The sequence below is a fragment of the Cavia porcellus genome, unplaced genomic scaffold (assembly GCF_034190915.1).
Source record: "Cavia porcellus strain 051 isolate PalLab524CR breed Dunkin Hartley unplaced genomic scaffold, mCavPor4.1 scaffold_14, whole genome shotgun sequence".
NCBI lineage: Eukaryota > Metazoa > Chordata > Mammalia > Rodentia > Caviidae > Cavia > Cavia porcellus.
Window position 1 is genome coordinate 34,965,640 of NW_026947497.1, and position 13,114 is coordinate 34,978,753.

The 13,114-nt window shown below is 45.1% G+C and overlaps 1 protein-coding gene across 2 annotated transcripts in view; it reads right to left on the reverse strand.

The window, feature by feature from the left end:
* Maml3 (mastermind like transcriptional coactivator 3) overlaps positions 1-13,114 on the reverse strand; it is a 396,447-nt gene that overhangs the window by 218,474 nt on the left and 164,859 nt on the right. The window lies entirely within an intron of this gene.

Sequence of the window (13,114 nt, forward strand, 5' to 3'; positions counted from 1 at the left end):
ACCCCTATAGTTCATCTGGCTGTTAAGAACAATTGATGGGTCTTTGGAGAAAATATTTCAGCTTTCAAATAACTGCTTAGAAAAGGACTAAAAACTATATTTATCTGCCTCTCAGGCAATTAGACCATGGCCATCACCACATCTGCTATTTGCTCATCAGGAAACTGCTTCCAAGACATTTAACATGCATAGGTGTATTAGCTCATTATTAATACCCTAGGAATTCTTCATGGCACCATTAACTATGGTGCAGAACTTGATACAAGGAGGTTCCAATGTGCTTTTGATTCATCAAAGAGGAATATGAGCAAGTCTCCATAGGATGATACTAGAAAGTGGTCTCAAACATACCAAATTATAGCGCAATCCCAGTGTAAAAATGTGTCTCCCAGCAAACACTTGGGTGGTACTATGTGTGGTTACCTGCATATTTTAATGTAATGACTCTCTGTAAGATCCGTAGGACACCGATCCCCATAGGTCATGTGAGGAAATCAAGACACAGATAGGTTATATAGTACCAGAGCTGGGATCTGAAACCATGCAGCTTCTCCGCGGGGTTAGGGTGTTCCCTATGGCTCTGCAGCCTCTATGCCTTACTGACACACTTTTAAAAGCACAGAAGGGGAAGTAGAAATTAATTACTTTCTCAGGCTTTTGCAGTAAAGCAGAGGCACATCAGGACTGGAACTCCCACTGTCCCAGGGCTTAGTGATAGCACATGTGCCATTCTTGACAACATGGTAAAAAAAAGTCTGCTTCCAATGAATGCCCATTAGAGCAGAGATGATGCTGTGTATAACGTATCACAAGAAAATCAGCAATTCTGGCATAGGGACACCTGGCTTATACTTTTATTGTAAAGACATCCCCATCATTTGACCTGTGGAAATCTGAATATGACACTCCACTTGTGAAGGTACAAATACCTTTTTTTTGTACTTAGGATCAAACTCACAACATCACACATGCCAGGCAGGCACTGTGCTGTTGAGCTATAATCCCAGCCTCCAAATATAAATTAATTTACATAAAAGTTATCAATAGAGCCTAACAATAGCAATGTTCTTACAAACTAATTCTGACTAGATGGTCGGCAGCTAGAGGAGCCATCTCCTTGCCTTCGATTTCCCTGAATTCCCTATGGATCATTTATTTTATGTATCAACTAGGCGAGGCTACGGTGCCCAGTTGTGTGGTCCGACATCAGTCTAGAAGATGCTGGATGGTAATTTTTAGACTTGCTTTACATTGACATCAGTGGACTCCAGGCAGAGCACAGAACTCTCCATGACGTGGATGGGTCTCATCCAATCAGTTAAGGGTCAGAAGACAAGGACCAGGGTTCCCAAAGAAGCAAGACTCTTTTCAGAGGTGTCCTAAAAAGGCTGCCTGGTTTTCAGCCTGGAGATTTTGGACTCAGACTACAGTAACCATGTTTATTGGAATTTCCAGCTTGGCAGTCTGCTGCAGAATTTGGACTTATTGGATCCCATCATCATATGAAGCAATTCCTTAACGTCTCTTTCTCTCTCTTCCTGTCTCCCCAAGGTCTGTTAGGCAAGAGGACTCCAGGCAGTAGGACTATCAAAGCCGAAACATCTCATAGCTACTCTCCAATGTCACATAATTTAAGTCACATAATTAAAAACAGTCCTAATTGTGCTAGGGGCTTTAGCTGTGCGTAGCAGTGAGTTTGTAAGGTGTGGGTTGAACTGTTTTTGGCTCTTGCTCTTTTTTCCTTCTTTCTTTTGTCGGGGGGGGGGAGGGTGGTGATACTAGGGATTGAATCTATAGCCTCTTAAATACTAAGCAAGTGTTCTACTTTTGAGTTGCATCCTGAGCCCTTTTTAATTTATTTTGAGATCAGGTCTTACTATGTGGCCCAAGTTGGCCTCAAACTTGGGAATCCTCCTGCCTCAGCCACCCAAATAGCTCGGATTACAGGTGCACACCACCATATGCAGCTGAGAGAGAGGTGGGAGGAGATCTGTGTGTTCAAACTCGAATGTGCTGATTTGTCTCTGGGAGACTCAATCCCTGCCCCCACCTTGCACCTCCTGCTATGACCTTTCATGCTGGAGCTCTCAGTAGCAAATCCTGTAAATCAAACTTTTTGTATGAAAAATGGAGCCGCCGTTTTCCACAGTTGGAGAGAAATCAGCAAACTTTCTGGAACTGTATAACACGCTGTCCCTAGTGGACTGTGGTTAATTCTGATCCATGTGCCTGCTGTGAATGGCTGTGGTGTGACTGGCTGCAAAGACATAGACCCTGGTCTGTGGATGTCCCCAAATGGGGCCCTACAGGCTCATGGGCACCCTGCTCAAATTGGTCTGGCCCAGCCCGCTTTGTGGGCCTGGCATGGCCTAAACCACTAGGGCTCGTGGTACCAATCTGAGCCAACCTGTGGGTTGGTTAACAGATGGTATTTTGGTAACCTTTTCCTCCCAAGAGCTTGGAGAGCAACCTCACTGCTCCCATGGCTGCCAACTTCTCCCTGCATGTGGGTTTGCTTGTCACAATCTCATCTGGCCTGCCGGAGACCCATGCATTGTGACATCTTCTATTGCAGCTCCCAAAAAGGAGGCTCAGCAGCACACTGATAATTGTTTCCTTCAGAAAAGATCCTGACAGGCGGAGCCTCCTTCTCTTCTTCCCCTAGTTCCCTCTTTCTCCCCATCCTACCCAAACCACAAAGCCCCTTGCACAGGGCTAATGCTGGGAGTGAGGGATATGTCACACCAGGAAAATCCACCACTCTCCAGAGCTGTTTTCCTTGTGGCTTCTGCAGTAGCAGGCGGGCTGCCGCCAGTGTTTACAGTCAGCAGTTCTGAATGTGCTGACAAGGAGAAGAGTGACCACAGAGTCAGTACAGAGCGGCAGGAAACGGAAAACAGATGCGGAAATGCCCAGGGGATGTAAGGCTTCCATCCTTTCTGCTTCCTGGGCCCAGTGCGGTCACAGGTTGGCCAGCGGAGGCTGCACGGCAGGCTCTAGGCCATGTTTCTGTTTCAGGGTCTGACACCAGCCAGCCGAGAAGGAGCAAACCATTCCCTCTGCTGTGACATTAGTTTCCTGCCCTGCCGCCAGCTCATTTGAAGAGAAAGAGAAGGAAAGGGTCAGGCTGCCACATTCCTAAGCAGCTTTGCAAACTTCTCCCTGGCCAACATTTAACTTAAAAAAAAAAAATGTCTTTTTTAAAAAGTCTGTTGATTTCTGCTTGTTAATTTTTCTTTCCAGTAGCAAAGGAAAGTTTTGTAAGCAAAAAAGGGTTTCAGAAAATTTCTGGGTAGCAAGTCAAGCATTCAAGGCAAGAAGAGAATGACAGTGTGAGGAACCACTAAATTGAAAAGGACAGTGATACCATGGCTACCATGTTTTACAAGTAGCCTGGGATTTGTGGGTTCTGGGGTCCTTCTATTCCGGGCCCTAAATATAAGAGAACTAATATCTCTAAATATTAGAGAACTGATTGACTTTGAGATCATTCAGGAAATGAAGCGAGCAGGTCTGCAGTGAGTCTCTCTGGTTGCAGAAACAGCTCTGGGACCTGGGCTCACATGGTATCAGGGACAAAAGTTGTACTGGCTACCCGGCCTTTTGTACGGAGCAGTGCTTTTCAAACTGCAGTTTACAGGTCACGCTGGTGGTACAGAAGTCCCCACCAACCTCCCACCAAGTGGGAGAATAAGATCCCACTTATTGTAATTAAAAGAAAGCCAGGTCCACTTTGGAACGGCAAGCGTGCAAAAATGGCTAGTTCCTTGCCAAAGCAGTATGTGCCCTTCCTGCAAGGTGGACCTGATGTTCCTAAGTGGTTACCCAGCAAAGGACCACACTTCTCAGCTCTTGCACCAAAAGGGGACATGGGATTTAATTCTTGCCAAAAGGAAGTGGACAGAAATGATGGGTGCCACTGGCAGGCTTGGCCTATAAAAACTTCCAGCAAGATTCCCAAAGATTCTCTAGGTCCTCTCTTTTCCTCCTACCAGTTGGAAGCTAAAGACTTCCAAGATCCACAGAGGAGGGCTGAATGGAAGGAGCTCGTTAACTATCCAAAAGTACTCGCTTGCATTGGGCTGTCACAAGAGAGAATAAACTTATATGGTAAGCCACAGGGGATTTCAGGGTTTCTCTATCACAAAAGTTACTTTAACTGCACGAAATCAATAAGTAGTGTCAGGGGAAAATCGTCACAGTGACATAAGCATGAAACATGGTATCTGCCATCTGTACTTTTTAGGAAAACACATGCCAACATATGAATTTATACATGCTGAGAGTCACGGGGGGAAACAAGAAAATGGTACCCCGGTTGCATCTGAAGGAACAAACAGGGAGGAAGGAAGGAAGAAAGGGATGGAAAAGATATTTCTCTTTCCTCATGTACCATATATTGTCTTTAATGCTTTGAACTTGTGCTATGAGGCCATATCATCCACTTAACAGTTACAGGTGAAACACAAATTCTGAAAGAATCCAGTTTTCAGACCACCAGGAGAATACTTCCAGACCAAAAAAGGCCCCCAGAGTCCTTTTTGAAAGCTAACGGTACAAAATGTTGACATTTAAACATACATAAAGCTGTCCTTCTGTGGAAAACTCAAGGGATGGGTGGAAGTTGCTGTCATGCCCACAGTAAATCCGAGTTCTTGGGGGAACTTCTCTGTGAGACTTTGCTTCCAACGGCAGCCAGAGGCTGCTTGCCTACATTGCCCTAAAAGTGTGCACTTCCATGACCAGCAGGGCTGGCCAAGAATTCCTGGGCCTCTGCTCTGGAATTCTGTCAGCAGTTCTGAGGTAAAGGCTGGGAAACCAAACTGTGTCTTGTGACTCTCACATTCAAACCCTCTTGGGAAACCTCATTTTCATGGGTTCCCCTTATCATCTTGTCTAAGTTGCTTCACTCTCATCTTTTCTATCCCTGGGACACAGACGATGAGATTTATGATCCATGAAACTCAAACATGTCTGCCTAGATGACAGGGGAAGCCTGTGAAAATGGCTGCTGCCCTACACGAGGACTTCATAGCTGAGTGTCCGGGTCATAATGGCTGTTGCTTGCAGCTGTATTTTGGGTTGCCACTTCATGTTTTAGAGTTCATTTTTAGTTGAAAGTTCTTCATTTCAAAAGGAAGGGGTGGAGAACATGGCTGCATCTCCATGGAAAGGTTTTGCATGGATGCAGCAGGGAGCTCACAGGTGGGTCTTCTACTTGTGATCAGTGTAGTTGTTTCCAAATGCAGAGAACAGGGCCGAAGCCAGGAGGGAAGTCCTGCCATGAGCCCAGTGTTACAGTCAAGGCTGCTCAGATGCAAAGACATCCGGGCAGTGCTGGGCTGGGGCAGATGGTTCTTCAGTGCAGGGAGGGATGCCCTTGATGTCTGAAGCATCTCCAGGGGTCTAGGTCAGCCCTGCACCCTTTTATTTTCTGCTCAGCCTGCAGACTCCATCTTTATTTCTGAATATGCTGAAATCTTTCAGACCAAAGAGCCAACCAAACCCCACCCTCTATATACCTCAAGATTCAACTGGTTTCTGTCCTTGATTGCAATTTTTCTCTCCATCAATTAACTAGAGACAGGGCAGGGAACACACAGGTGGTTATTCTGGGGAAATAACCCAAGTGCCTAATAAAACTTTAAAATGACTCAACAAGTTCTTAAAATATCTTAGGAGTAAACCCTGATATTTTTTAATGAATAATTGAAGATCATTACTATTTTTTAATCTGAAAGTTTCTCTACAAAACCGTTAAACTTAAATCATACTTTTTGCATTTATTCATTTGTCTTTGGAGAAAACCCTACTTTTTGCCATAAAAAGAGTAAGGCTAGTATGATCTACTGAGATTATAATTACTTCTTCTTTCTTCTGACAACTACCTCATACATCAAATGCTATTTAAATCTGCTTTGTGTCTTCCATCATTCTCAAGTGAAAGGCGTTGGCTGCAGTATTTATGATGGAGTTGCCTAATTCCAGATGAGTCCCTTGCAGCCCCTGGTTACCTTACAATGCACCACCTAAAGGTCTGCGTTGAGATTTCTGAGCGTGATGGTTAATCTTGATTATTACTTGATTGGCCTGAGGGACCTCTAGAAGATCACTAAAACACTTCTGTGCAGGTCGTAGGGGTGTGGCCTCGGGGACTGTGTCTGGCTCCTGGCCCTTTCCTCTCTGGCACGCTTCCCTATGCTACCATTATTGCCTGCCACAAAGTGTGCTGCACTCGTTTGCCATGCCCTTCCGCCATGATGGTTCTGTCTCACAGCTGGCCAACATGGACCAAAACCCTGATATCACAGCCAACCTCAGAGTGTGTGTAGGTATCTTGATTTGTCAGTGGGGAAGCTGACTAACACTCTTGACCTCGGGTAGCTGGCTCCTGTCTGAGGCTCCCCAGGCTGCGATGGGCTTACACGGAAGCCATGTCACTATTCCGGCCTACTCTCTTCTCCACGTGCTCCACACTCTCTTCCTCTGCAGAAGCCAACCTGGAGGTCGCATGAGGAATGGCGATGCCACAACCTGGGGGAGCTTCAATTGGCCAGGGTCCCCGAGTGACTTGGTGAAGCAGAGCCTCCTACTGAGACCCTGAGTCAGAAACTGGACAGGGACTTTGGTGGTGTAAAGTCAGCAAACTCACAGGGAGTCAGGGATGCGGATCATCCGGCAAGGCAACCTCGCCTTTATGAATGGACATGAGGTCCTTTGAAATTTCTGGGCTCCAGTCCCAGCATCAGACTCCCTCTCTGTACTACTGGTAGACAAGATGCCTAATCCTTCTGAGCACCAGGTGTTTTGAGTGTAAAATGGGATGATGAAATTTGGCGTGTCCACCATTCGCAGGTACGAGAAGAGCACATGAGTTTTCCTGGACGTGTTCTGAAATCTGTAAATCACACCTCTAGATGTAAAATGCACACAGAGCCATGGCTGTGTATGCAACCGGAGAGTGGAAGGGGCTAAGTAGGACTATCAATTTGGGGTCAGTTATTAGAACTCACTGCCTCATCTTTCATCCAAAGCCAAGCAGCATTCTGTGACAGATCAGGCACTTGAGAAGTCAGATTCTGAACCTTCTCGGGGAGTAATGCATCTTAAAAGTGTCGGGGTAGCCAAATGGTTTCCAAAGCCTCACTTCCGGCAGGCAGACTTTGCCTTTGGCATCCAAAGAAAGGAAAAGCAGAGGCCCTGGAAAGAAAGGCTTGGCTCATCCCTCAGCCTGTCAGAGGGCTGGAGGGCGGCACCAGGCTGGAGTCCGGCCGGCAGATGGGAGTCATGCAATCTGCTCTCCTTTCCTCTCACAGGGAAACAGGTTTCTCCAGAGGAAGCAAACGAAGAGGGGCTCTCCTCACAGAGAGGATCCAGAAGCAGGCCAGAGAGCTGTGATTCTTGTCATTGCCAAAGAAGGGTGAGGCATCTTCCTCTGTCTAGGGTCAGGACTGCCTGACCCCTGTAGCAGATGACAAGCCACAGAGCATTTGCTACTGGACCATGTTCACCCAGATGCTTCCCTGTCAGATATTAACAGATGACTTTATTTTTTTTTTCTGAGTACTTACTAAAATGCCAAGCACTGACATTTTAGATATCAAGGAACAGAAGCATGGCAAGGTCAAGTAACATGTCTGAGGTGACACAGCAGGAATTTGGAAGAATCAGGAGTTAGATGCAGACAATTTAACCCCAGACACTTTGCTCTTTTTATCTATCTATCTGTCTACCTATCTATCTATCCTCACTGTGTAATTCAGGCTGGCCTCAAACTTGTGATCCTTTTGCCTCTCAAGGGCTGTGATAACAGGCATGTGCCATTATGCCCTATTCTGATGCTGCATCCTTAACCACTGCCTTTGTAAGGAAGGAAAAACAAGAAGAAAATGAGGAGCAATTCTTTCTCTTGTTGCATGCCTTGCCCAAGCTTCAGATATACTGGTGAATCACTTTATCCTTATGTCTAGTCTCCTTACTCCATTTTACAGAGAGACACAGAGGCTCAGAGAAGTCGAGTGACATGCCCAAAGCTACAAACCTAAAAAGTAACACTCTGGGAGTCAAATCCAATCTGACTCTGCAAGAAAGACTTAGAAGCTGCTGGCAGTAATGAGAAGCTGGAATTTTTGTGTCCTGAAAAACAAAAACATCTACAATTCTGGGTAATACCTATTGACGGAGTCCCCTTTATCACAGATCCTTTCACAGGGTGAGAAACATGGTGAATCCTGGATTTGGACCAAAGAAAGACAGACCCAGATGTCAGGCAGATCTTTCTACTCTCAGCAAATGGAAAGTTGCTAGGAGAGTAGCCAGCGGCTTGCTCCCTGGCTGTCTTTACGTCTCCACACACTAAAGTATTATGACCATGTACTTCCACGCTTCCTAAACTCACGAATCACTGTGTAATTGCTGGCTGTTTTGTTGTTGTTATTTTGCATCATTTGCTAATCCACAGTCTGAATGTTCCCCCAACCTTAAGCTAAGATGGGAGCAACGCAATTATGACATGGGTGCAAAAGCAGCTCATTAACATAGTCGTGACTGACACGGGAGATCATTAATTAGGCATTCCAAGCATAAGTATATATGTATAAATTAGCATCTATTCACCATTTCAACTCTAAGCCATTTTTCATATCTGAATATTAACTATGTTGGAAAATTACTAAGTTTTCCTGAGTGAATTCTGCAAACAATACCCAACCTTGATAACAAAAACAAAATGCAGAGAAAAGATTCTGGGAGCAGAACCAGATCTGGTGGAAGGAGTCAAAGGATGCTATTACCTTCTATGTCTCACCATTGTCATTTGCCTGCTTTCTCTCGCTTACCTTTCTGGTGATGCCACCCGGCAGGAGCCTCATGTGCCTTCTTTCCTAGGGAAAATGCTTGTTTATGAGTTGAGACCTATGCACCAGAGACAGTACGGAGGACACCTGCAGGAATATGGCAGAGTTCCCCATAGACCACAGAGTCAAGTAGGAAAGTGGGCACCAAGTGGGCACACACAGTTATCATGTAGAATAGACAAAACTGGCAGGAGAGGAAGGGCTCCTGGAGAGGGGGGCACTGGGGATGCCCTCTTGAAGAGGTGGCATTGGAGCAAGACATAAAGATGGGTAGCAGATTAGAGGTGGCAGAGTTGATGCATATAAGACGGTCTCTTCCTGAGACACCACAGCCAAACCTGCATTTTCTGAAATCCAGGTCTTGAATTATGCTGCTTCTGGAGCCAATAGGGCTCAGGCAGCAGTTTTTCAGTTTTTCTTAAGTATTTATTCCCTCAGGCATGGAAAGCTACTAGCATGAGGAGCACAGTGACACAGTACTTTTATTATCCTTCACAATGATCCCAGTGACTTCTCATGCTTGGCTCGTTTTCCTGCAACAGTTCTGGACTCATATCAGCACGTCAGTGTTCAATCCAGTGCAGTCCAGTCCAGTCCCATCCCATCCCACCTCATCCCATTCCATCCCATCCCATCCCACCCCCACTCCATCCCATCCCACCCAATCTAATTCAAATATTCCTTCAGACCAGTGGGACAGTTCTGTGACTTGGCTGCCCTAGATGAGGGCTGGACTTTGTAGTTCTCGGACCATTGTGTCTAGGCAGAGTACACAGGTCTGTGAAGAGACCGACTCAAGGCACTTGGTCTTCAGGGCACTGAACTATGACCGCTGGCAAGTTTCCTTGGTGAGTCCTCTGCAGGGTGTTAACACCATCTCCATATAAATGAAGAGAGTCCGTAAGTGAGCAGCTGGTAAGGAACATGACTCTTAGTGCTTCTGCAGCTTCTGACATCTCACTATAAAGATCATGGAACCCAAAGGGAGAGGCCAGGAGCACGGGCCTTTGTCGACTACCTTGGTTCTGCGTCCAGGGGGAGTCTGACTGTGGACACACCTGAAACACCATGGCTAGGAGGAAAGACACAGCTCTACAGCAGAAGGCAGGTGGCCAGCAAAGTCAGCTCACAGCTGTGCACCGGCTATGAAGCCAGCTGTGGGTTTCTCACACGTGGGAGCCTTTCCACCTCCACCGTCTGAAAGTATCAAAGTTTCTGATACACTCCAGGCCTTGAAGGAAACAAAAGCTTTCCTGCAATGGACTAATCTGGGAAAATCCCAGCTGTTAATGAGGAAAGAACCATCTAGGATTAGAATGTTGAGTACTTCCATAGCCCTAGCTAAATATAAATCTATCTCCTATTTGTAGAAAAGAGTTACACAGCAAATATAAACACTATATTCCATTTTTCTAATGGCAGCAAAAACTTTCTAAGGTTATTGGTAGCTGTGATTACAATGCTAAGGAAATTCTTGACTTAGCAACCACTAAAGGAAGTAACAATTAATTAATTGGGAAACTGTTCATTAAGATCATGTTATATCCTCTACCCAATGTCTGGCTGGTAGTAGACACTGACAAATTAGGAAGCTGAGAACATCATTTAGTTAGAGAATGCCACAGAAATCTAGGTACTACATGCCTGTCCTAGAAATTCAGAGAAAAGAAAAATTCATGGTGGTACAAGGTCATTCCAAGGAGTTAGTCTATTCATTTTAGTAGGCTTGAGGATTAAACCAAGAACCTTGCACTTGGCTACAGCATCCACCTTTTTTGTTTCTTATTTTGCTATATTGCCCAATCTGGGTTCGAACTTACAATCCTGCTGCCTCTGAGAATCTGGGCTTAGAGGCCTATTTAGAAAGAAGGAAGACACAGGATTGAATCTTACAGAAAATGATGGGGTTCCGAGACTTTCGCAACCCATTTTTGGAAATTTGGAAATTTGGAAATTTGGAAATACACAGAGAAGTGAATCTGATTTAGAACATCTCAACAATAACTTTTCAATTTAATTGTGTCAGAGAAGGACCATGAATACATTGTCCCGGTGCTCTGAGGCAACGTGTCTGTTTTAAGACACTGATTGGATTTCACCAACAGTTGCGAAATCCTCCTGCAATGCCTTACTAAAACTACACGAAGCTCTTCCCAGGGTGGCCTCTGACAAAAACAGAATCCTGGATTTGTATGCCTGAGCTCCTCTGCTATATCAAGTGCAACTTAGTGAAACTTCACAGCAATGTTCTGAGGCCAACCTATAGAGACACGTTCCAATTTAGGCTGTGGAATGAAAATTACAGGGCAGCCACAGAGGCAAGTTTAAAATTAGGACAAACTTCACTTTGGGCCTCTTAAGCCTCAGAGTTAGTAGATGAGGTGGGGGGGAGCAAGAACTTGAAAAGTAAAATCCCCAGACTTTTGTCCTTTCCCATGGTCTCCTGACATCCTAACCTTCCGTACATCTGAAAATCTGCAGAAGAGCTTTCTTAGTTGCGGTGCTCAGCAGCCTCACACAAGCTTCCACTTTCAGTGCTGCCTGTGAGGAGACCATGCAGGTGAAAAAGGCTGGAAAATCCTCGGTGGGAAAGAAAGGAGAGGACCAGAAGTGAGAGAATCTTCTCCTGCTCAAGTCCTGGATCCACATCCCCATCATTCAGTCCAGGAGTAATCTGGGTGGCTTGGTTCTGAGGACAGCCAGGTAGCCTGCAGGCAGCCCTCGGCGATGGGCTTCCTGAGCATACAGAACCTTTTCAGGAAATGCTGAGTCAGCCACAGCCCTGGGATGCAGGCTGACCCACAGAAACCGTGGCATTCCACTGTCCCATCAGCTAACATGCAAAGGCCATCCTCCCTTGGGAGGAGGCGCTTGGGGAATGGCATGGAAAACTGAGCTACATTTTCTTTTTGCCTCAATAATTTCACCTGCTTCTCAAAGTTAGGAAAATATAACTTCCTTTTACCTTGTTTTTGTTTTTGACGGGTTTTTTTTTTTTTTTTTTTTTGACTTGGGTGGTATTTTGCAAAGAGCTAGAATTCCAAGGACCTCACTGATTCCAAAATAAACAACAAATTCTTCCTACTATGCCATGAAAAGGGATAGTTTCACCTGCACACTGTTTTAGGAAACTCCAGGTTATGCATACTCCATTTCCAACAGATAACTTTCCACCGGATTAATCTGAAGCAGGGTCTGAATTAGAGGAAGTGGTCATCTTCACATGGTCCCCACAAGGGCTTGTTGTGGGCCCCCTTCCCTAAAATCTTTGGTTTAATTCACTTCCTGGAGGTGCGCAGTTTGTCGTAGAAGCGTCTGAATTTCTGTTCCACATTCTTAAGAGCCAGAAAGTAGAAGACAATAAAACGTGGAGGGATGACAGCTTTCATGCGGTGCGTGACTTTCTTACTGATAGTCTGAAGCACATTTACCAAGTTGTGAAAGGAAAAGACCACATTTTGTTATGTTACTTTTTGAAAATAAAAAGTTTAGAATGAGTTTCCAAGGAAATGGAACTATATTCCTAACCCAGTGTAGCTTGTGAACTAAGAAGTCAGACTAAGAAATACTAGGGGGCAATGGCTCGCCTGAAGTGTTCGTGTTAAACCTCCAGCCCCCTTAGTCCAGAGTGTGAATAAACCAACTCTTCCTCTTAGGGCGCCTCTCCAACAGGTGCTGCCTGTCAGTCAGAGCTATTTCAGCCCCACTTACCCCACAACTAATTCCACATTTTGAGTCCACTGAAATATTTGGTGCCTGCTGATATGTTCAAACAAATTCACCAGATCCTGATTATGTTCTGGCAATTAAAGCTATTAAGTCAGGAGATAGACAGCAGGTTATTTCATCACTGCTGGTTGGAAAAGCTGGCTTTCTTTTCTCCCCTTTTTTTATGTGACAGCACTGTAATTAGCCTTAATCAAATACTATTTGTGTTTGGTGCTGTAACTTTGCTTCCTTAGCTGGGAAACTCTGCCAATCTAGAAAAGGAGAAATCCAACTCTGGTCAAAAAGCAAGAAAGACAGCCATGGGGTGTAAGAGAGTTCTCTGGAGTATCTCTGTGACTGTTCTGTCAATCTGTCACTATTATCAGATTAAAAGTTAGGTTTTAAAAAGCAACAGCACTGGGGCCTACAGCTCAAGAATAGAATGCATGCTTTAGCACACATGACACCCTAGTTTCCACCCCAGCTCTACACACACACACACACACACACACACACACACACACACTAATAGTTAATTAACTGATTAAAAT